The sequence below is a fragment of the Somniosus microcephalus genome, chromosome 2, assembly GCF_052327205.1.
Source record: "Somniosus microcephalus isolate GS21.2 chromosome 2, FLI_Smic_1.0, whole genome shotgun sequence".
NCBI lineage: Eukaryota > Metazoa > Chordata > Chondrichthyes > Squaliformes > Somniosidae > Somniosus > Somniosus microcephalus.
This window is the reverse complement of record NC_140988.1, coordinates 71,257,408-71,281,086: the sequence shown is the minus strand read 5'-3', so window position 1 is coordinate 71,281,086 and position 23,679 is coordinate 71,257,408.

The following is a 23,679-nucleotide window of genomic DNA, read 5'->3' as shown; positions in this document are numbered from 1 at the left end:
TGGTGCTGGTGGCTAATTAACATTTGCCCAGCACTAAACTTACTGTGCAATGCGGTTTTGATGGTGTTAGTCCCGGCAGGAATCCCCAATGTAGCGTGGCCGTAGCGCCATTGCAGCAAGAACAGCCTTCTCTTAAATCAAGGCTGTCAGTTCAGAAAGTAGTTCAGGCCATTAAAGGGGAACTGACTCTGAAAAGAAAAAAAGAAAAATCATGTAAAAATATGCAGTTTTTAGCCCTTACAGCTCAACAGCCTTCTGAAAAAAATTGAACATTAAAAAGAATTCCGAAATAGGAATCTTCAACTCTTAAAGCTGAATTGCTTTCTGCACTTAAAAAAATGATAAAAGTTCTTCAGCACTAACACAACTGGCTCAGCAAGGCAAGGAAGTGGCATCCAGGGTCTCGCACGCAGCACTCCAGCTTTGTGCAGGGGGTCAACACTGCAAGAGGGGTCCCCTACCTACAGGGGTCAGGAGACCCTCCAGAAAGCACAATATGGGACCAGATCACCAAGGCTATCACTGCCAGCAGTCTTGCCCCCACCACCTGGCTCCAGTGCCCAAAGAAGCTTCATGACCTCAGACCAGTGGTCAAAGGTCAGTGAATACATTTTCAAAAGCGTTCTCCCACCAACTGCACCACTAACCTCACACACTTCTCAACGCATGACTCTGCCCCACCCCCCTGCCCAATCACACACCTACCAACAATCTGTACCAAACAGGAGGCACACCTCCCATTCGTGGCTTCGCCTCACCCCCCTGGAGGAGATGCTGCTAACCATTCTTGGCACGAGCATGGCTGAGCCCTTGGCCAGCGGCAGGGCTGAAAGGATACAAGATGCTGGTATCCTCATACGTTATCCTCTTTCTCGCATGCACCTCTTGCTTTCCCACGCTCCCCTCACCACATCTCTACCTTTGTGCCTTCCTCATTTCACACACCCAAGAAATGCAGCCTGCCCGACCAATGGTTGACCAAGAAGAGGGAGAGGAAAGTGAAAAAGAAGAAGAGGAAGAAGAAAATGAAGAAGAGGAAGAAGAGGAAGAAGAAGAAACACCATCACTTGATTTGACACTCCCAGCCACCAGCTCCTCAAGGTCGACCAGCAAGGCCATTTGCAGTGTTCCCCACTGAAAATCAGCAACCTTCCACCAGCTATGCTGCAGCCACTGGGGTAGCACTATGTGACATCACCAAGATAGGTAAAGGCACACACAATGCATTCACTAAAGGAATGCATAAGGGTGATGAGTTGATTTCTTGATGTCATATTGGATGGATAGATGTGTAAAGTTGGATTTGAAAGTTTGCTTTGTGGTCACTTTTACTTCAGCATTGTGGCCAAGAGGACGCTGTGATGGTCAGTAACAGAGGGAAGGTGAGGTGTGGGACTAATGTTAAAAGGGGAATTGGGGTTGTGGTCACTGGTACCGCAGGCGGATGATTCCAGCCCATATATCCCGGGCAGAAAGGGGTTGTCTGGGTTGCATCCTTCCTTCTGCTTTCTCCTCTTCTGCTTCCTCCTCTTCTGCTTCCTCTTCTTCTGCGTCTTCCTCTTCTGCGTCTTCCTCTTCCCTCTGCAAGCGGATGTTGTAAAGCTGAAATAAAAGAATAAAATGCTGGAAATACTCAGCAGGCCAGGCATCATCTCAACCTGAGATGTGAACTATGTTTCTCTCTCCATGGATGCTGCCTGACCTCCTGAGTATTTCCAGCATTTTCTGTCTCCTCGGAGGCCTTCCTTTACTATCCAAGGCCTTGCAAGCATCCAGCAGCACTCCCTGCATTCCCTGCACACTTAATTTTTTTTAACATGTATTGCACCAAGCCAGTACTTCAATAAAATAAAAAAATCCAGTCCAAAAGCTTAAATGCAAGCTTTCCTGAAAGATGCGTACATCCCTTTAAGAAGTGCTGACAGCATCTCTGTCAGTATCCTGCACGCTCGCTTTTCAGAGTGAGCTTAGAACCCAGCGCTAAACTCAGCGCTAAGGTCAAAGTTCGTCGAGCGTGATGTTAAGATGTCACACTCTCCCTATTTGCATCTCTAGGGCCAGCGCTGCTATCAGCAGCACTAAGGCCCTCGCCAAAATGGCAGCCACCAAGTTCCGGGCCAGAGAAGGGCGTTAGAGTGGCGGCCACCATCTTTTGCTCGAATTCCAGTGCTAATGGGTGGTGGTAAGTAGCCCGATTTCTGGGCCTATGATTCAATTATTTTTTTTTACCTGTCCACTAGTTTTTAGTGATTACTGTACATGGACCCCTAAATCTCTTTTCATCCACAGTTCCTAGCATCTCATCATTTAGAAAATACTCTGATCTATCTTTCTTAAGTTCAAAGTGGATGACCTTGGACTTCCCCACACTGAACTCCATCTGCCACAGTTTTGCCCACTCACTTACTTTGTTAATGCTCCTTGTAACTTTCAGCTTCCATCTACACTATTACTGTGCCACCTAGTACAGTGAAAAGCTGAGGCCCAAGAACACATCCCTGAGGGGCACTACCAGTCACATCCTGCCAATTGAAGTAATACCCATTATCCCTCCTCTCCGTCTTGTAAATACAGGCCAGTCAGCCTAACCTCGGTAGTGGGAAAATTATTGGAAAAAATTCTGAGAGACAGGATAAATCTTCATTTAGAAAGGTACGGATTAATCAAGGACAATCAGCATGGATTTGTTAAGGGAAGGTCATGTCTGACTAAATTGACTGAATTTTTTGAGAAGGTAACAAGGAGGGTCGATGAGGGTAGTGCGTTTGATGTAGTCTATATGGATTTTAGCATGGCTTTTGATAAGGTCCCACATGGCAGACTGGTCAGAAAAGTAAAAGTCCATGGGGTCCAAGGGAAAGTGGCAAGTGTGATCCAAAATTGGCTCAGTGGCAGGAAGCAAAGGGTAATGGTTAACAGATATTTTTGTGACTGGAAGGCTGTATCCAATGGGGTTCCGCAGGGCTCCGTACTAGGTCCCTTGCTTTTTGTGGTATACATCGATGATTTAGATTTCAATGTAGGGGGCATGATTAAGAAGTATGGAGATGATACAAAAATTGGCTGTGTGGTTGATAGTGAGGAAAAAAGCTGCAGACTGCAGGAAGATATCAATGACGGGGATAGGGTGGGATATGTGTCGGTGCAGGCTCGATGGGCCGAAATGGCCTCTATCTGCACTGTAGATTCTGTGATTCTGTGATTCTGTGACTGGTCAGGTGGGCAGAAAAATGACAAATGGAATTCAATCCAGAGAAGTGTGAGGTAATGCATTTGGGAAGGTCTAACAGCAAGGGAATACACAATAAATGGTAGGATGCTGAGAAGTGTAGAGGAACAGAGGAACAGAGGGACTTTGACGTGCATGTCCACAGATCCCTGAAGGTGGCAGGGCAGGTAGATAAGGTGGTTAAGAAGGCATATGGGATACTTTCCTTTTTTGGCCGAGGCATAGAATACAAGAGCAGGGAGGTTATGCTTGAACTGTATAAAACACTAGTTAGGCTGCAGCTAGAGTACTGCGTATAGTTCTGGTCACCCCATTACAGGAGAGGTGTGATTGCACTAGCGAGAGTACAGAGGAGATTTACGAGGATATTGCCAGGACTGGAGAATTTTAGCTATGAGGAAAGATTGGATAGGCTGGGGTTGTTTTCATTGGAACAGAGGAGGCTGAGGTGAGACTTCATTGAGGTGGATAAAATTATGAGGGGCCTAGATAGAGTGGATAGGAAGGACATATTTCCCTTAGCAGAAAGGTCAATAACCAAGGGCATAGATCAGAGGGGAGTTGAGGATAACCTTTTTCACCCAGAGGGTGGTGGGGTCTAGAACTCACTGCCTAAAAGGGTGGTAGAGGCAGGAACCCTCATCACATTTAAAAAGTAGTTGGATATGTACTTGAAGTGCCGTAACCTACAAGGATACGCACCAAGTGCTGGAAAGTGGAATTCAGATGGATAGCTCTTTTTCAACTGGCACAGACACGATGGGCCGAATAGCCTTCTTCTGTGCCATAAATTTCTATGATTCTATGAAAGCACACATTTTTCATAAAAGTCTTCTAAAAACATGTTTTTTACCAGTGGCTCCAAAAATGGATATTTATATTAAAATACATTAGACAAAATCAAATAAAAAAGATGAGTTACTCTTAGTTATAGTTCTATATTTTGCTTGTTTATTTAATGTTGCTATGATTATAGAAGTACCACAATACATAATACAATGGGCAGGATTTTCATGAGGTAGGTGGGTTGGGGGGCGGGGGGGCTCTGATGCGGGCGGAAAACCCGGGAGAACAGGCTTCGCGCAGCCCTGCTGACTTTAATGGCAGGGCCTGATTTGCATCTGAAGCCTCTGTTTCCCTCCCACAGCCAGCCAGATGGAAAGGCTGGCTGGCAGTGGGAAGGTAGGCCTGCGGCACTAGGCCACACAAAGGAGGGAGGGAGGGATCGGGTGGGGGCCTCCGGAGGATCGGGGCGGGGAAGCAAGAGATCCGGGCCATCAAGGCACCGGGGAGGGGAAGGGGAGGCAAGTGATCGGGGCCGGCCTCAGGATCATTGTGGGGGGGGTCTGGGAAGGCGATCGGTGGCCTCGTGGGGGGGTCTCCGATCATGGAGATGGTCTAGGCAGGGACCCTGGATCCAGGAGGCAGGTGTAAAGGTACTTAGCTCCTGGATGCAGCAGTCCTAGGGTACTTAAGGAAGTGGCCCTAGAAATAGTAGATGCATTGCTGGTCATCTTCCAAAATTCGATAGACTCTGGAACAGTACCCATGGATTGGTGGGTAGCTAATGTTACCCCACTGTTCAAAAAGGGTGGTAGAGAGAACATGGGGAATTACAGACTGGTAAGCCTGACATCGGCAGTGGGGAAAATGCTAGAGTCCATTATAAAGGATGTAATAGCAGAGCACTTGGAAAAAAGTTACCGGATCGGACAAAGTCAACATGGATTTACAAAAGGTAAATCATGCTTGACTAATCTGCTGGAATTTTTTGAGGATGTAACTGATAAAATAGATAAGGAAGAACCAGTGGATGTGGTGTATTTGGATTTTCAAAAGGCTTTCGATAAGGTCCCACATAAGAGATTAGCGTGTAAAATTAAGGCACATGGATTGGGGGCAAGGTATTGACTTGGATAGAGAACTGGTTGGCAGACAGAAAGCAAAGAGTTGGAATAAACGGGTCTTTTTCCGAGTGGCATGCAGTGACTAGTGGGGTACCGCAGGGATCGGTCCTTGGACCCCAGCTATTCACAATATCTATTAATGATCTAGACAAGGGAACAAGATGTAATATCTCCAAGTTTGCAGACGACACAAAGCTGGGTGGGCAGTGTGCTGTGAGGAGGATGCCAAGAAACTCCAGTATGATTTGGACAGGTTGGGTGATTGGGCAGAAGCATGGCAGATGCAATATAACGTGGATAAATGTGAGGTTATCCACTTTGTGTCAAAAACAGGAAGGCAGAGTATTATCTGAATGGCAATAGATTGGGAGAAGGGGAAGTGCAACGAGACCTGGGCGTCCTTGTGCACCAGTCGCTGAAAGTAAGCATGCAGGTGCAGCAGGCGGATAAGAAGGCAAATGGTATGTTGGCCTTCGTAGTGAGAGGGTTTGAGTACAGGAACAAGGATGTCTTGCTGCAGTTGTACAGGCCTTGGGGCGACCACATCTTGAGTATTGTGTGCAGTTTTGGTCACCTTATCTGAGGAAGGATGTTCTTGCCATGGAAGGAGTGCAGCGAAGTTTCACCAGGCTGATACCTGGGATGGCAGGAATGACATATGAGGACAGATTGGGTCAATTGGGCTTGTACTCGCTGGAGTTTAGAAGAATGAGAGGGGATCTCATCGAAACTTATAAAATTCTAACAGGACTAGACAGACTAGATGCTGGAAGGATGTTCCCATGGTCAGGGAGTCCAGAACCAGGGGTCACAGTCTAAGGATAAGGGGTAAGCCATTTAGGACAGAGATGAGGAGGAATTTCTTCACCCAGGGAGTGGTGAATCTGTGGAAGTCTCTACCAAAGAAGGCAGTAGAGGCCAATTCATCTATCTAGATATATTTAAAAAAAGGATCGTGGTGTCTGTCTGTCTGTCTGTCTGTCCGGGGCATCACTCAAAAGTTATAGAGCGTAACTACACATATGTTATAACAAAAGAAAGCTTATGATCAGGGGAGTCTCATAGGTGTATTTACTTTTTGGTCAGACAAAATTGTTCGGACAGTATATAAAAAACATTCAAAAAATGGACAAAATCCACTCATTAGCGGGTGAGCAATCCTACCGCTCATTAGCGTTGAGTGATGTGATGGATGACCAATTGGGGGGTGTTTCATGGTGTTTGTGGGCAGGGCCTAATCCTTCAAACTGCCGAGCGGGAGCTGAGCTGAGGTGAGTGGCGGCCATTAAAGACCGGCCGGGCACGAAGCTATAAAAATGGTAATGGAGGTGAGGAAATTGTTGATTCATTAGTATTGATTCAGGAATTTCTCTCTCTCTCTCTCTCCTTCCCCCCCTCTCTCTCTCCTTCCCCCCCTCTCTCTCTCTCTCTCTCCCGAAGCGGGAGCTCAGCTGAGGTGAGTCGTGGCCCGAGAGCCCAGCCGGGCCTGAAGCGCTAGGCCGCGCACGGTCACTGAGGCCTGCCTCTAAGTCCTTCCCCCCCTCTCTCTCGCTCTCTCTCCTTCCCCCCCTCTCTCTCTCTCTCTCTCTCTCTCTCTCCTCTTCCCTCTCTCTCTCTCTCTCTCCTCTTCCCTCTCTCTCTCTCTCTCCTTCCCCCCTCTCTCTTGCCATTAGTGTGGGACCGGGAAAACCGGGGCTTTCCAACGAGCCATCCCCAACCTAAATCGGAAACGGGAGTCTGGAGCGAAAGGCCTTCCACTGCCGCCCGGCCAACCGGGTCCAAAGGCCCGCCTGGTTAAACATGAGGAACCCTGGGCTCGCTTCTGAGCGATGGGCACCCGGCCTCCCGGTGTCGGATATACTCCGTTCTGGTACCAAGGTGAGTCGGAGGAGAGGAGAGGGGGAGAGGGAGAGAGTGGGAGAGGGGAGAGAGGGAGGGAGAGAGAGGGAGGAGAGAGAGCGGGGAGGGAGGAGGAGAGAGCGGGGAGGGAGGAGGAGAGAGCGGGGAGGGAGGGGGAGAGAGAGAGAGCGGGGAGGGAGGGGGAGAGAGAGGGGCAGGGAGAGAGGGGGGAGAGAGAGAGAGGGGAGAGAGAGAGCGGCAGGGAGAGAGAAGGGGAGGGAGAGAGAGAGGGGTGGGGAGGGAGAGAGAGAGGGTGAGGGAGGGAGAGAGAGAGGGGCAGGGAGAGAGAGGGGCAGGAGAGAGAGGGGGAGAGAGAGAGAGCGGCGGGGAGAGAGACGGGGAGGAGAGAGAGAGGGGGAAGGGAGGGAAAGAGTGAAGGGTTGGGACAGGGAGGGAGAGCTTGTCTTCTTCCTTCCTTCGGCCGCCGCAATTCAAACTTCCCGCCGACCTCACAAAATGGCGGCCGCCCTTCTTCACTCGCAGGGCTCTGAGTCCAGCCCCTTCCCCGGGGTGTCTTCCTCTCTTCTCTATCTCCGTCCCGCACTCTCTCCTTCTCTCTCTCTCTCTCTCTCCTTCCATTTCTCTCTCTCTATCTCTCCTTCCCTCTCTCTCTCTCTCTCTCCTTCCCTCTCTCGCTCTGTCTCTCTCTCCTTCCCTGTCTCTCTCTCTCCTTCCCTCTCTCGCTCTTCCCTCTCTCTCTCCTCCTTCCCTCTCTCTCTCTCTCTCCTTCCTTTCTCTCTCTCTCTCTCCTTCCCTCTCTCTCTCTCTCTCTCTTCTCCTTCCCTCTCTCTCTCTCTCTCCTTCCCTCTCTCTCCCTTCCCTCTCTCTCTGTCTCCTTCCCTCTCTCTCTCCTTCCCTCTCTCTCTCTGTCTCTCTCTCCTTCCCTCTCTCTCTCTCTCCTTCCTCCTCTCTCTCTCTCCTTCCCTCTCTCTCTCTCCCTCCTTCCCTCTCTCTCTCTCTCTCCTTCCCTCTCTCTCTCTGTCTCCTTCCCTCTCTCTCCTTCCCTCTCTCTCTCTCTCTCCTTCCCTCTCTCTCTCTCCTCTTCCCCCTCTCTCTCTCCTTCCCACACAGACAGACAGACAAACTCATTTATATATATATATAAAAATTATTTCTACTTTTCATAACCACATGCCCTCAAAAAACCCTCGGCACCGCGGGCACTCCAGCTAGTTAAATATATTCAAGAAGGAGTTGGATATATTTCTTAAGGCTAAAGGGATCCAGGGATATGGAGAGAAGGCAGGAACAGGGTACTGAATTGGATGATCAGCCATGATCTCATTGAATGGCGGAGCAGGCTCGAGGGGCCGAATGGCCTACTCCTGCTCCTATCTTCTATGTTTCTATGTTTCCTCCTCTTGCTGTCACTGCCGGGTTTTATGAAGTGTGCAAAACCCAACCCGATGCAGTTAAACACAAAGGGGGGAAAAATTCGGTATCGACGAATTTGGGGCTCTAATATCGGCTGGGCGCAAAGATAGCGCCCACCGCTAATTATCGCCTCCAACTGCAAAATTCGCCTCTATCGCCCCTGGAGGTGATTTGAGCACTAAATCAGGCACTACACACCTCTCTTAAGGTTGGTAACGTCGAGGAGCGAGGCGTTACCTCAGAACGCTACAAAGCTCAGATGATGCCAATTACCACAGAAGCTAGAAAGACTGGCGTCATCCAGTCTTAAAGGGGAGGGGCCATCTTGCTGGCCAGCCACTCCCTGCTCATTACAGCCTTGAATCTCAGCCTGGAAAGACCTTAAAAGCAATTGTGCTGGAAGCACTAATGGATAGGCCCAGGGAAAGAGCTCGGCGCCAAGGAACCTCAATAGTGGTGTTGAGGGCCAAAACCCCTTAGGACAGCGTTAAAGCCAAGAATTTTGCCAACAAGAAAAGGCAGGAAGCGCTCGCCTTTAAATAGCGCTCCCCAGCCCCTTCCGACTTGAAAACATTCCCCTCTACCTGTCGTTCCTAGCAGCAGGTGCTAAGGCAGGGGGTTCGAATAAATATCCGGTCTGGGGTGCTACCGGGGCGTTGCACGCTTGACTGACGTCACAATCTGCAGGCGCAGGAGATCGTGGTGGTAGTGTTTAGTGCCGTCGCAAAATGACTGTTCAATTTCGCGAGCGATGCTAAAATCGGCGTGCTCGGCGCTAAATTCCTAGCACCCCATTAGCACCCCCCAAAGGCACTAACGGGAGGCTCTAACCGGCCGAATATTTCCTCCTTATGTTGGTTAAAGAAGCGGCTTCCAGCCTCATATAATATTGAAATTGACGTCCTGCGTCCTGGGAGCGGCTTGGTTGCCCGCACCCCGTTCACCTCCGTTAAAACATGAAGTGGCGGCTTGGAGGCGGGTTCTGGTCGGGAATCCGATTTTTAACAATTTAACTACTCCCACACTCCAAACCCACCCATTTGTTTTAGGTTAAAGTTCCCCCAATGTATTTGTTTCAAGCCTGTATCCATAAGCATTGAGGTGGTGTGCAAAATACCCCAGAGTCTGCTAATTGAGTTCTAAAGAGAGTGTTATACTTGAGACTGAATCCTCGTCTCAAATGCCATTCAAGCTTAACTGCCTTTAATAAACAGGTTTTCTCAGCTCTCAGCTACACCACACAGATGAGGCTATCTGCAGATTTGTGATAGGCAGGAGGCAGAGGAAAACCTTACTGAACAAGCACACCACCTGCTGGTTGTGGAAAATTGTAGGTCAACAACAATTACTTGCATTTATATCATATCCCTGAATTGCAGCGGACTTTCTCCTGATATCCGGCCTTCGGTAACTTTGGTGGAACCACCGATGAAACAACGTGAATGGCTGAATATGGCCGGTAAAGCCATACCTCTGGAGGTTTTGTTGATCTCCTGCTGAAGTTATGTTGGGAGATCAGGACAACCCCCATGAAAATTCAGGGCCAATACCTCGAACATATTGGCCCGTATTTTCCGACCCCCACGGGTGCGTACAAGGTGTGTATGCACCGTAGGGCCCTGCAAGTCCGGTTTCAGGCATGCAAAGCGCATGCGCTAAACCTGGTACTTGCGATCTGTCAAGAATCCTCTTGATAGATCATCCACCTGCCCAGGAGAAGGGCCTCCACGGGCAGAGAGTGCCGCTTTCTGCACAACTTCCGTCCACTGAAAGGCCATAGAATTCTTATGCCTGGTAAAAGCGTAAGGGCTGCTTTTACCAGCATAAAAGTGTTGAAAAACAGAAAAATTAAATTTGATAACTCACTTATAAATTAAAAATACTTTTCAAAAATGTAAGTTTATTTTTAGCCCCATAAAAACATTTAATTTTCTTTTTCAAATGTTTTTTTAATTAAATAAAATTTTAATTAATTTTAATTATGTAATTTAAAAATGATTTCATGTTTTAGTGTGTTTTTAAATGAGATCCCCATTCATAATTTTGTTCTGTCCCTACAGACCTGTCAAAAGTATGAAGAGGGATTTCCTTCTTTGATTGGTTCGCCTGGCCCACATGATCCCAGGGGTGCTTGCGAACTGCCTGCACCCCTGGGATACGTGGGCCTCTGTGCATTTCTAACAGGAGAGGCCCAGGATTGGAAGCCTCGGGATCTACGGAACCAGCAGGTAGGTTCGTAGATTTTTTTCCAATCGGAGGCATCCACCTGCAGGAAGCCTCCGATCAGAAATTTAGGGTCTATGGCATTTGAGCGAGATTCTAACCACCATCCCTTGACATTCAACAGCATTACCATAGTCAAGTCCCCCACCTTCAACAGCCTGGGGGTCACCACTGACCAGAAACTTAACTAGACCAGCCACATAAATACTGTGGCAACAAGAGCAGGTCAGAGGCTGGGTATTCTGCAGCAAGTGTCTCACCTCCTGACTCCCCAAAGCCTTTCCACCATCTACAAGGCACAAGTAAGGAGTGTGATGGAATACTCTCCACTTGCCCGGATGAGTGCAGCTCCAACAACATTCAAAGAGCTCGACACCATCCAGGACAAAGCAGACTGTTTGATTCGCACCCCATCTACCACCTTTAAACATTCACTCCCTCCACCACCGAGTACCGTGGCTGCAGTGTGTACCATCTACGAGATGTACTGCAGCAACTCGCCAAGGTTTCTTTGGCAGCACTCCCAAACCCGTGAGCTCTTCCACCTAGAAGGACATGGGCAGCAGGTGCATGGGAACACCACCACCTCCATGTTCCCCTCCAAGTCACACACCATCCTGATTTAGAAGTATATCGCCGAACCTTCATCGTCGCTGGGTCAAAATCCTGGAACTCCCTACCTAACAGTACCTTCACCACAAGGACTGCAGCGGTTCAAGAAGGTGGCTCACCACCACCTTCTCAAGGGCAATTAGGGATGGCAATAAATGCTGACCTTGCCAGCAACGCCCACTTTCCATAAAACAAATTTAAAAGAAACAAGAAGGTGTCCCAAAATGCTTCAAAAATATGTGTTTGAGAATGGAGCACCAAGTCAGAAGGGAGAGATTAGGAGGGGTGGCTGAAACCTTTGTCAAAGAAATGGGTTTTGAGGAGGTTTTTAAAGTATTATGTTCATTAATAACTAGTCGTTTTTATTAAGAACAGCTAGCTTTTGCTAGACACTTTATTGAGCATATGTGGACTAGGTACAGTATCTGTAGAGGCCTCCATCTTGACTGCTGCCTTGTGGGTAGCCTAGTGCATCGTGGTTAGCCCACTCATATATACATACAGCACCACCTAGTGTACCATTCCAGAATGACAGGTTACTGATCATTACATCCCCCTTCCTTTGAGGTTAAACAAAATCAGTATCAATCAATATCAATCAATAACAACATAAACATTTTCAACAGTCAACACATTTTCAATGTAGTTTTCTTTGTACTCAAAGATTAAGTTTATCAGGCTTTTTTACTTCACGTGTGGATCTTCTCTGAACAGGTGAGTCTGATGTGTTTTCATGAGAACCTGTATGTGTATTTGTGTTAGATTGTTCTGGTGGTGAGTGACAAGATTCAGTTGCGGCATAGTCATCGATTTGCTCTTCGATAGTCTCTTGTGTTTTTAGGAGGGAACGGCGGTTCCTCTTGAGAATCTGTCCTTCCTCAGTTCTAACAGTGTATGACCTTGGTCCTAATTCCTCAAGAACTGTAGCTTTCCTGTTCCATGCATCTGGATCCTCAATCCTGACAACATCATCCCTTGTCAATGGTTTCAAATGGGACAAACTTGGGCAAATCGCAAGGGCACTGTGGATAGATTTGATCACCCGTAAAGATGGAAACACACTCCTTAGAGTGATCGCCGGGGTGAGTGGTGTTTGAAATTAGAAAGTTAAAGGGAACAGTGTGTGTGGGCACTGAAGTTAAAGGGAACAGTGTGTATGAGCAATGTTTGATGTTAAAGGGAACAGTGTGTGTGAGCACTGTCTGAAGTTAAAGGGAACAGTGTGTGTGAGCACTGTTTGAGTTTAAGGGAACAGTGTGTGTGAGCACTGTCTGATGTTAAAGGGAACAGTGTGAGAGAGCACTGTTTGAGTTTAAGGGAACAGTGTGTGTGAGCACTGTCTGATGTTAAAGGGAACAGTGTGAGAGAGCACTGTTTGAGTTTAAGGGAACAGTGTGTGTGAGCACTGTCTGATGTTAAAGGGAACAGTGTGAGAGAGCACTGTTTGAGTTTAAGGGAACAGTGTGTGTGAGCACTGTCTGATGTTAAAGGGAACAGTGTGAGAGAGCACTGTTTGAGTTTAAGGGAACAGTGTGTGTGAGCACTGTCTGATGTTAAAGGGAACAGTGTGAGAGAGCACTGTTTGATGTTAAAGGGAACAGTGTGTGTGAGCACTGTCTGAAGTTAAAGGGAACAGTTTCACAGAAATCACAGAAACCCCACAGTGCAGAGAGAGGCCATTTCGGCCCATCGAGCCTGCACCGACACATATCCCACCCGATCCCCATAACCCCTACATCAACACATATCCCACCCCTATCCCCGTAACCCCACTAACACTAAGGGTCAATTTATCATAGCCAATCAACCTAACCCGCACATCTTTGGACTGTGGGAGGAAACCGGAGCACCCGGAGGAAACCCACGCAAACACGGGGAGAATGTGCAAACTCCACACAGACAGTCACCCGAGGCCGGATTCGAACCCAAGTCCCTGGCGCTGTGAGGCAACAGTGCTGACCACTATGCCACCGTGCTGCCAGTTTGTGTGGGGACTGTCTGATGTTAAAGGGAACAGTGTGTGTGAGCAATGTCTGATGTTAAAGGGAACAGTTTGTGTGAGCACTGTCTGAAGTTAAAGGGAACAGTGTGTGTGGGGACTGTCTGATGTTAAAGGGAACAGTGTGTGTGAGCAATGTCTGATGTTAAAGGGAACAGTTTGTGTGGGGACTGTCTGATGTTAAAGGGAACAGTGTGTGTGAGCACTGTCTGAAGTTAAAGGGAACAGTGTGTGTGGGGACTGTTTGATGTTAAAGGGAACAGTGTGTGTGAGCAATGTTTGATGTTAAAGGGAACAGTGTGAGAGAGCACTGCTTGAAGTTAAAGGGAACAGTGTGTGTGAGCAATGTTTGATGTTAAAGGGAACAGTGTGAGAGAGCACTGCTTGAAGTTAAAGGGAACAGTGTGTGTGAGCAATGTTTGATGTTAAAGGGAACAGTGTGAGAGAGCACTGCTTGAAGTTAAAGGGAACAGTGTGTGTGAGCACTGTTTGAAGTTAAAGGGAACAGTGTGTGTGAGCACTGTTTGAAGTTAAAGGGAACAGTGTGTGTGAGCACTGTTTGAAGTTAAAGGGAACAGTGTGTGTGAGCACTGTTTGAAGTTAAAGGGAACAGTGTGTGTGAGCACTGTTTGATGTTAAAGGGAACAGTGTGTGTGAGCACTGTTTAATGTTAAAGGGAACAGTGTGCGAGAGCACTGTTTGATGTTAAAGGGAACAGTATGGGGTCAATTTTAAATCAGGTGCGGGGAATTGTTGGGTTCCCCGAATTTAGTGTTTCCCATATGAATCTAAATGGGTCTGAGAGATTGATGCAATTTTAACTCAATTGGCCAATTGATTTCCAACGTGTGGGAAGCCTTGGCAATTGAATATTTCCAGTCAGAAAGTCGCTGAATATGACGTCATCATTGCTGTTGCTTTTAAGGTCCACAGCAAGCCTTGCTTCTTCTGCAGACTTCCAAACTTTACCATTAAGATGGCACAGGAGCCTGCCCCAAAATTTGATGAGGCTTCACTCCAGGCATTGCTGGATGATGCTAGGGTCCACAGGGAGGTCCTGTTCCCTTCTTCAGGGAGGAAGAGGCCTCCCAGTCAGAGCAAGGCTGTGTGGCTACAGGTGGCTGGGGAAGTCAACTCCTTGGGGCTCACACGGCGCACCTGGATGCAGTGCAGGAAAAGATTCCATGACCTTCATCGCACTTGAAAAGTAAGTACTGTATGAAGTTTCCATCACCCTCAATCTGATCCCCATTGCCTTTCCTCACCAGCACTCAGCTTTAGCAATCTCTTCCTGCACATCCCACTTGCCACTCACATCCATGCACCCTTACCCATTCCCTCTCTCTATATGCTCACATTCGCATAACTATTCCACCATGCAGCCCTCACACTCCCTCTCACCCTGATGCTTTGAACACAACTGACAACACACAGGGAGGGCCCTTGGTCTTGGAACCTCACTCCATCTTGGTCTCCTTCTAAGTATCTATGCTATGCAATCTCTACACTCACTCCTTCATTCTCACTCAACCTCCACTTGTCTCCCTCATTGCAGGAAAAGAGAGCTCACAACAGGAGAGAGCGAGCCAGGACAGGAGGAGGGCCGCCCTCATTAGCCCAGCTCACCCCCTGGGAGGAAGCCGTCCTGGAGATTGTCGGGGCTGACAGAGATGCGGAAGTTGGGGAAGGACAGACAGGTGCATCCCCGCAATCTGGTGACAGAATAGTTTTCCATCTCTCTCATTGGCATTGCATGAGTCACTGATAATGATTCTGAAGCTGTATCATATGGACTTATGATCATCTGCAAAATGCAATGTGCATGTAACCTTGGCATCACATCTCTAACTTTTTCCTTGACTCCCCCACAGGACCATCGAGAGCCCCCATCCCCAGTGTGCAGGAGGAAGAGCCTGAGATGCCAGACTCCTCAGAGGAATCTGCAACCTCTGAGGGCACAGCGTCAGCAGAAATAAGCGCACCCAGCACCAGCTCAGACACTCACACCTCGGTGGGACCTTCGGGACATAGAGTTGTCACCTGGTGTATCACAGCTCACAAGTGAGCATCAGGAGATTGTGGAGACAGGGATAGCAGTGGAGAGTCCTCGTTGGAGGGTGCAGGACACTGCCAGCTCGGCTCAGCTGCATGTCGACCCTCTGCCACTGGGTCCATCCGTAAGATCAGAGGTGACGGAACTCCATGCACAGATGCAGGAGTTTCTGGCAGGTTTTGTCTCCAGGGTCGCTGCGAGTGTGGAGTGAATGGAGGAGTCCATAGCGAACATAAGCAGAGCCTTTGTGGAGTCACTGGCGCATGAACGCATCAACACGGAAAGGATGGCTACCTACGTGGAAATGATTGCTGCCTCCGTGGTAAGGCTGGCTACCGTAGAGGAGAGAATGGCTATGGTAGAGGAGAGGAGGGCTACGGTAGAGGAGAGGAGGGCTACAGCCAGGTTAGTCGCCAGGGTATGGAATACATGGTGAGTGTTCAGAATAGAATGACATCTCTTGAGGAGCGATGGGCATCTATTGAACAGAGAAGCCAGACCTTCATGGAAGTCCTTCTGAGTAGGACTGCCATTGCAGATACAGGTCCCCATGGCCCCCCTGATATGCAGCAAGCTGCTCTCAAGCCACTTGCAGGCACTGAGGGTGACCTGACCCACGAGAGGGAGGTTGGTGGCAGACCTCAAGGAAGTGGGGGCTCCTCTCCAAGCGCTCACACTTCCATGCCACTGCAGAGCCCTCGGTCAGAGCCCCGCCAGAGTCCATACCCAACTGAGATAGACGTCTCAACTCCTGCACAGCCGCAGGAGCAGCAGACTGCTGACGAGCCCTCACAGGCTCGCCACCCTAGAGGACGCCCACCAAAGGTGTCGAGACAGGAGCAGCAGGAAAGTGAGCAAGGGGCCTCCACATCTGCTGAAGCCACAGGGGAACCACTACGTAGGAGCACGCGTAAGAGGAAAATAAAGCACAAATAGTCACAAGGGTAGTCACTTGGGTGAAATGTTGTGTATTCTGTAAAAATGCCATCAGTTGTTTGTTTTGCATAAAAATTCTGATGGCAACTTCTGCAGTTGTGGCGTGTGTCATTTCGCGAATGGGGCTGGAGGTCCTCTAATGCCAAGAAGGGAAGGAAAAAAGGGCCTTCCATGCTTCTGGTAGGTGCCTCAGTTGAGGAAGCGCTGAGTGAGGGTGGCGAGAGGGGTTTTGCAGGAGGTCACACTGGAGAAGTGTGTGAGGCTCCAACCTTCCACAGGTGTGGGTAAGCCTAGTAAAAGTTGCGCCAGGCCTGAAACAACAAAGTCCTGCCACCTGCAAATGATGGCTGATCAAATCTCCTCTTTAATGGTTGACCTGCAGCTGAAAGTCAGCAAGCCAATAGTGTTCACGCCAGGTTTCACAGGCGTGATCACCGCCAGGCGTGTTTTACATGGGAAAAGGGTTAAACAGGCAAGGCCTGTTAAAATGGGATTATAAAGGTCAATTACTGCTGTTCAATGGTCCTAATGACCAGTCCCGCCTGTTGCAGGCGGGCCTGATTTGGAACCATCAGACACTCCTGGGTTAAAATGGCTAGGTGTCAGGACCCAGGCAGGGGGGGTCCCGACCTCCAGGTTTTGCGATTTTAACCCCCCACACGGCTCAAAGCCCACCTGACGGCTGAGTTAAAATCGAGCCCTGTGTGTGAGCACTGTTTGATGTTAAAGGGAACAGTGTGTGTGAGCACTGTTTGATGTTAAAGGGAACAGTGTCTGTGAGCACTGTATGATGGTAAAGGGAACAGTGTGTGTGAGCACTGTGATGTGCCTCAATAATTCCGAGACTTGAAGGTAGCAGAACAAAACAAGGCTTTTATTAACATAGAACGAAACACGTAAGCGAGAGAGATGTCGTCCTTCTGGAGACTGGGGCTAGACTGAAAGCTAGCTTACAAACGGGGCCAGGTATGGGCGGAGCCCTACACACAACACATTCCAGTATACAATACAGCACATTCCAGTACACAATACAATGAGGTCTGGGGGAAGGGAAATGACACTGAAACCGATCTCAGTCACAGGCAGTGATGAATGGAAATATTTCATCACATTCACCCCTTCTATAGATTTAGTCTGTTCGGGGGTTTGATAGTCCTCTGCGACCGACGTGGCTGTTGCGGTGCCGCGGGTGTCGGCTGGGTGTCCCCGGTAGCCTCCTGGGTCTCTGCCGGGGGTGCCGCCAGGGTTGTTGAAGGGGTAGTTGGTGGGGGTGCCGTTGGTCGGTGTTCTTCCGGGGGTGATGAAAGAGTAGTGGGTGGGTAAGAGTTGCTGTGATCGTCGTTGCCGCTATTGCCGTGGTTGTTGTCGATGCCGGCTGGGGCGACGTCTTTTATGGACACGGTGTCCTCCCTTCCGTCGGCGTGCCGGACATATGCGTATTGGGGGTTGGCGTGGAGTAGGTGTACTGGCTCCACGAGAGGGTCCGTCTTGTGGCCCCTCACATGCCTTCGCACGAGTACCGGACCTGGGGTGGAGAGCCATGACGGCATGGATACGCCTGAGGTGGATTTCCGGGGAAAGACAAACATTCGTTCATGAGGCGTGGTATTAGTGGCCGTACACAATAGCGACCGTATCGAATGGAGCACATCCGAGAGGACTTCCTGCCAGCGGGAGATAGGGAGGCCCTTGGTCCTTAGAGCTAGAGTGACTGCTTTCCATACTGTCCCGTTCTCTCGCTCCACTTGGCCGTTACCCCGGGGGTTGTAGCTGGTGGCACGGCTCGTGGCGATCCCCCTGGACAGCATGTACTGGCGTAGCTCTTCACTCATGAAGGACGCCCCCCTATCCGTATGGATGTAGCTCGGCATACCGAACAGGCAGAACAGGCTGTTGAGGCATTTAATGACCGTGGCGCTGGTCATGTCTGGGCAGGGGAAGGCGAATGGGAACCGGGAGTATTCGTCCACAATGTGCAGGAAGTAAACATTGCGGTCGAAGGACGGGAGGGGGCCCTTGAAATCTAAGCTGAGCCGCTCAAAGGGCCGTGTAGCTTTGATTAAGTGGGCTCTATCTGGGCGGTAGAACCGAGGCTTGCACTCAGCGCAAGTGCGGCAGTTCCTGGTCAGAGACCGAACTTCCTCAATCGAGTCGGGTAAGTTACGGGACTTTATGAAGTGGAACAGCCGCGTGACCCCTGGGTGGCAGAGGTCGTTGTGGAGGGTCTGTAGCCGGTCCCCGGTGGTGCTGGCACACATCCCTCGTGAGAGGGCGTCAGGAGATTCGTTAAGGGCCCCTGGCCGGTAAATGATGTTGTACTCGAAGGTGGAGAGCTCGATCCGCCACCTAAGAATCTTATCATTTTTAATCTTCCCCCTCTGTTTATTATTGAACATAAATGCTACCGACCGCTGGTCGGTAAGTAGGGTGAAGCGTTTGCCGGCTAGGTAGTGGCGCCAGTGGCGCACTGCCTCCACGATGGCTTGGGCCTCCTTTTCCACGGAGGAGTGTCTGATCTCGGGCCCTTGGAGGGTCCTCGAGAAGAAAGCTACGGGCCGCCCCGCCTGGTTGAGGGTGGCCGCCAAGGCGAAGTCAGACGCATCACTTTCCACTTGAAATGGAGTGTTCTTGTCCACTGCCTGTAGTGTGGCCCGCTCAATATCCTGCTTAATGCTTTTGAAGGCGGCGTGGGCCTCAGCAGAGAGCGGGAAAGAGTATGCTTTCAAGAGGGGGCGGGCTTTGTCGGAGTAGTTGGGGACCCATTGGGAATAATAAGAAAATAACCCCAGGCACCTTTTCAGGGCTTTGGGAGTGTTGGGCAGGGGCAGCTCCCGTAGGGCGCGCAATCGGTCGGGGTCTGGCTCGATTTCCCCATTCTCCACCACGCTGCCTAGTATGCAGAGGCGCGTGGTGTTGTAAACGCACTTGTCCTCGTTGTAGGTGAGGTTGAGTTTTTGTGCGTTTTTCAGGAACCTCTCGAGGTTCGAGTCGTGATCCTGCTGGTTGTGACCGCAGATGGTGACGTTGTCGAGGTAGGGGAAGGTTGCCTGCAAGTGGTGGTCATCGACCATGCGGTCCATCTCCCTCTGGAAGACCGAGACCCCATTCGTCACCCCAAAGGGGACTCTGAGGAATTGGTAGAGGCGTCCGTTCGCCTCGAAGGCGGTGTACGGGCGGTCCTCTGGTCTGATAGGGAGCTGGTGGTACGCTGACTTGAGGTCGATGGTGGAGAACACCCGATATTGGGCGATTTGGTTCACCATTTCTGATATGCGGGGTAGCGGGTAGGCGTCTAGTAGGGTGTGCCTGTTGATCGTTTGACTATAGTCGATCACCATCCGTTTCTTCTCGCTACCCCTTACCACTACCACTTGGGCGCGCCACGGGCTGTTGCTGCGTTCAATAATGCGCTCTTTCAGTAGCCTGTCTACCTCGGTTGCGATAAACCGCCTGTCCTCCCAGCTGTACCTCCTGCTTTTGGTCGCTATTGGCCGGCAGTTAGGGGTAAGGTTCGCGAATAGCGAAGGCGGCTTTACCTTCAGGGTAGCCAGACCGCACACTGTGAGGGGCGGCTGGGACCCACCGTACTTGAGCGTGATGCTTTGGTGGTTGCACTGGAAATCCAGGCCCAAGATCACGCTCGCACATAGGTTCTTCATGATTAATACTTTAAAATTATCATATACAGTTCCGTTAACGCACAATTGTACCGTGCAGTAACCCAGAATGGTCGATGTCTGGGTTTTGTCAGCCATAGAGATGGTACCCTGAGTAGGGACCACCTTTAGGGAGAGTTGTTGTGCCAGTTCTGGGTGGATAAAGCTCTCCGTGCTTCCACTGTCAATTAAGCATTTAACCCGGCACCCGTTTACCTCGATGTCCACCATTGATCTGGATAGCGGGTGCGGCCTGGTCTGGTCCACTGTGACCGATGCCACTGTAGGGCCCTGATCGATACAAGATGGCGTCCACGCTGTCTGCTCACAAGATGGCGGACCCCACGAGGTCGGGCAAGATGGCATCCAAGATGGCCGCTCCCACGGCGCACACGCGGCGGTGGCGGGTTTTCCGGCGGTTGGTTTTCTGGCGGGGTTCCCTCTGCACACCTTCCCGAAGTGCCCCTTCTTACCGCACTTAAAGCAGGTGGTGCCTTTCGCCGGGCACAGGTTTCTGGTGTGCTTTGGCTGCCCGCAGAAGTAGCAGTTGGGTCCCTGACGCGTCGCGGCTGTCGTAGGGCTTCTGGGGGGAGAGCGGGGCCCAGCCGGTGTCGGGCTGTCGGGCGGGGAAGATGCCTTCCAAGATGGCGGCGCCCTCGGTGCACACGTGGCGGCGTGGACGGCGCGGGCTGAAGAGTAGGCGTCCGAGTTTCTCTGGGCCACATCCAGGGATCGCGCGGTGTCCGCAGCCTGTTTCAGGTCCAACCCCGTTTTTTCCAGCAGTCTTTGCCGGATGTAAGTGGAGCTGAGGCCTGTGATGAAGGCATCGCGAACAAGCTCGTCAGTGTGCACTGCAGCTTTTACATCTCGGCACTTGCAGTCTTTGCCAAGCATTTTCAGGGTGCTTAGGAACTCCTCCACCGATTCCCCAGGTCGCTGTGCGCGGGTGGCGAGCAGGTGCCTCGCATACACCTCATTCGTAGGCTGCTGGTAATGCGCCTTTAAGATGTCGCAGGCGGCCAGGTACGTCTCGGCGTCTTGGATGAGGGGGTAAACCCGGTGGCTTACCCAATTCCACAGAATTCCGAGTCTCATCCTTGCAGCGTCTGTAGCGTCTTTGACGGCTGCGGAATTGTCCAGGAAGAATTCCATACACTCAAACCAGTGTCCGAAGCGTGCTGATGCGTCCGGAGCATATTGATCCAAATCCAAACGTTCGGGTTTCAGGAGTTGATCCATAGTGTTGAAAATAAGTTAATAAAATTGATGTGCCTCAATAATTCCGAGACTCGAAGGTAGCAGAACAAAACAAGGCTTTTATTAACTTAGAACGAAACACGTAAGCGAGAGAGATGTCGTCCTTCTGGAGACTGGGGCTAGACTGAAAGCTAGCTTACAAACGGGGCCAGGTATGGGCGGAGCCCTACAAACAGCACATTCCAGTATACAATACAGCACATTCCAGTACACAATACAATGAGGTCTGGGGGAAGGGAAATGACACTGAAACCGATCTCAGTCACAGGCAGTGATGAATGGAAATATTTCATCACACACTGTTTGACGTTAAAGGGAACAGTGTGTGCACTGTTTGATGTTGAAGGGAACAGTGTGTGTGAGCAATGTTTGACGTGATAGGGAACAGTGTGCGTGAGCACTGTTTGATGTTAAAGGGAACAGTGTGTGTGAACACTGTTTGACGTTAAAGGGAACAGTGTGTGTGAGCACTGTTTGATGTTGAAGGGAACAGTGTGTGTGAGCACTGTTTGATTGTAAAGGGAACAGTGTGTGTGAGCACTGTTTGATTTTAAATGGAACAGTGTGTGTGAGCACTGGTTGATTTTAAATGGAACAGTGTGTGTGAGCACTGGTTGATTTTAAATGGAACAGTGTGTGTGAGCACTGTTTGATGTTAAAGGGAACAATGTGTGTGAGAACTGTCTGATGTTAAAGGGAACAATGTGTGTGAGCACTGTTTGATGTTAAAGGGAAAAGTGCATGTGAGCACTGTTTGATGTAAAAGGGAACATAAGAACATAAGAACATAAGAAATAGGAGCAGCAGTAGGCCAATCGGCCCCTTGAGCCTGCTCCGCCATTCAATAAGATCATGACTGATCTGATCCTAACCACAAATCTACTATCACAGAACCATCTCCTGAATCTAACAGAATTAGACACACGAAATAGGAGCAGGATCAGGCTACACGGCCCCTGGGCCCGCTCCGCTACCCACAGGGCCATGACCGATCCGAACCTAGACTCATGTCCAAATTCCTGCCCGCTCCCCGTAACCCTTAATTCCCTTTACTTCTAGGAAACTGTCTATTTCTGTTTTAAATTTATGTAATGATGTAGCTTCTACAGCTTTTTGGGGCAGCATATTCCATGGACCTACCACCCTCTGAGTGAAGTAGTTCCTCCTCATCTCAGTTTTGAAAGAGCAGCCCCTTATTCTAAGACTATGCCCCCTAGTTCTAGTTTCACCCATCATCGGGAACATCTTCCCCGCATCCACCCGATCCAACCCCTTCCCAATCTTATATGTTTCAATAAGATCGCCTCTCATTCTTCTGAACTCCAATGAGTAGAGTCCCAATCTACTCAACCTCTCCTCATATGTCCATCCCCTCATCCCCAGGATTAACCGAGTGAACCTTCTTTGTACTGACTCGAGAGCAAGTATGTCCTTTCTTAAGTATGGACACCAAAACTGTACGCGGTATTCCAGGTGCGGTCTCACCAATACCTTGTACAACTGAAGCAATACCTCCCTATTTTTATATTCTATCCCCCTAGCAATGAAAGCCAACATTCCATTGGCCTTCTTAATCACTTGCTGCACCTGCATACTAACCTTTTGAGTTTCGTGCACCAGGACCCCCAGATCCCTTTGTACTTCAGTACTTTCCAGTTTCTTGCCATTAAGATAATAACTTGCTCTACGATTTTTCCTGCCAAAGTGCATAACCTCACACTTTGCAGTATTGTATTCCATCTGCCAAATCTCTGCCCACTTACTTAGCCTGTCGATGTCCCCTTGCAGGTTTTTTATGTCCTCCTCACTCACTACTTTCCCTCCCATCTTAGTATCATCTGCAAACTTTGATATGTTACACTCGGTCCCCTCCTCCAAATCGTTAATATAGATTGTAAAGAGTTGGGGACCCAGCACTGACCCCTGCGGAACACCACTAGTTACTGATTGCCAGTCTGAGAATGAACCATTTATCCCAACTCTCTGCCTTCTGTTAGATAGCCAATCCTCTATCCAAGCCAGAATATTACCCCCAATCCCGTGATTTTTTATCTTAAGCAATAATCTTTTGTGTGGCACCTTGTCAAATGCCTTTTGGAAGTCTAAATACACTACGTCCACTGGTTCCCCTTTATCCACCCTATACGTTACTTCCTCAAAGAACTCCAGCAAATTTGTCAAACATGACTTCCCCTTCATAAAACCATGCTGACTTTGTCCTATTAAATTATGATTATCCAAATGTCCTGTTACTGTCTCTGTTAAGTCCATGAATGATTGAGACACGGACTAGCAGGAGTTTACTGGTGGAAGTCCATAACGAAACTAAACAACAGAGGCTCTCTAGCGTCTTTTATGCAGGGGTGGTCACTGCCGGTACTGCAGTCTGAGACCAGTTATTCTCTTAAAGGTACATACACAACAGTCTCCTTAATAATGGACTCCAAAATTTTACCTACCACAGATGTTAGGCTAACCGGCCTATAGTTTCCAGCCTTCTGTCTACTGCCCTTTTTAAATAAGGGTGTTACATT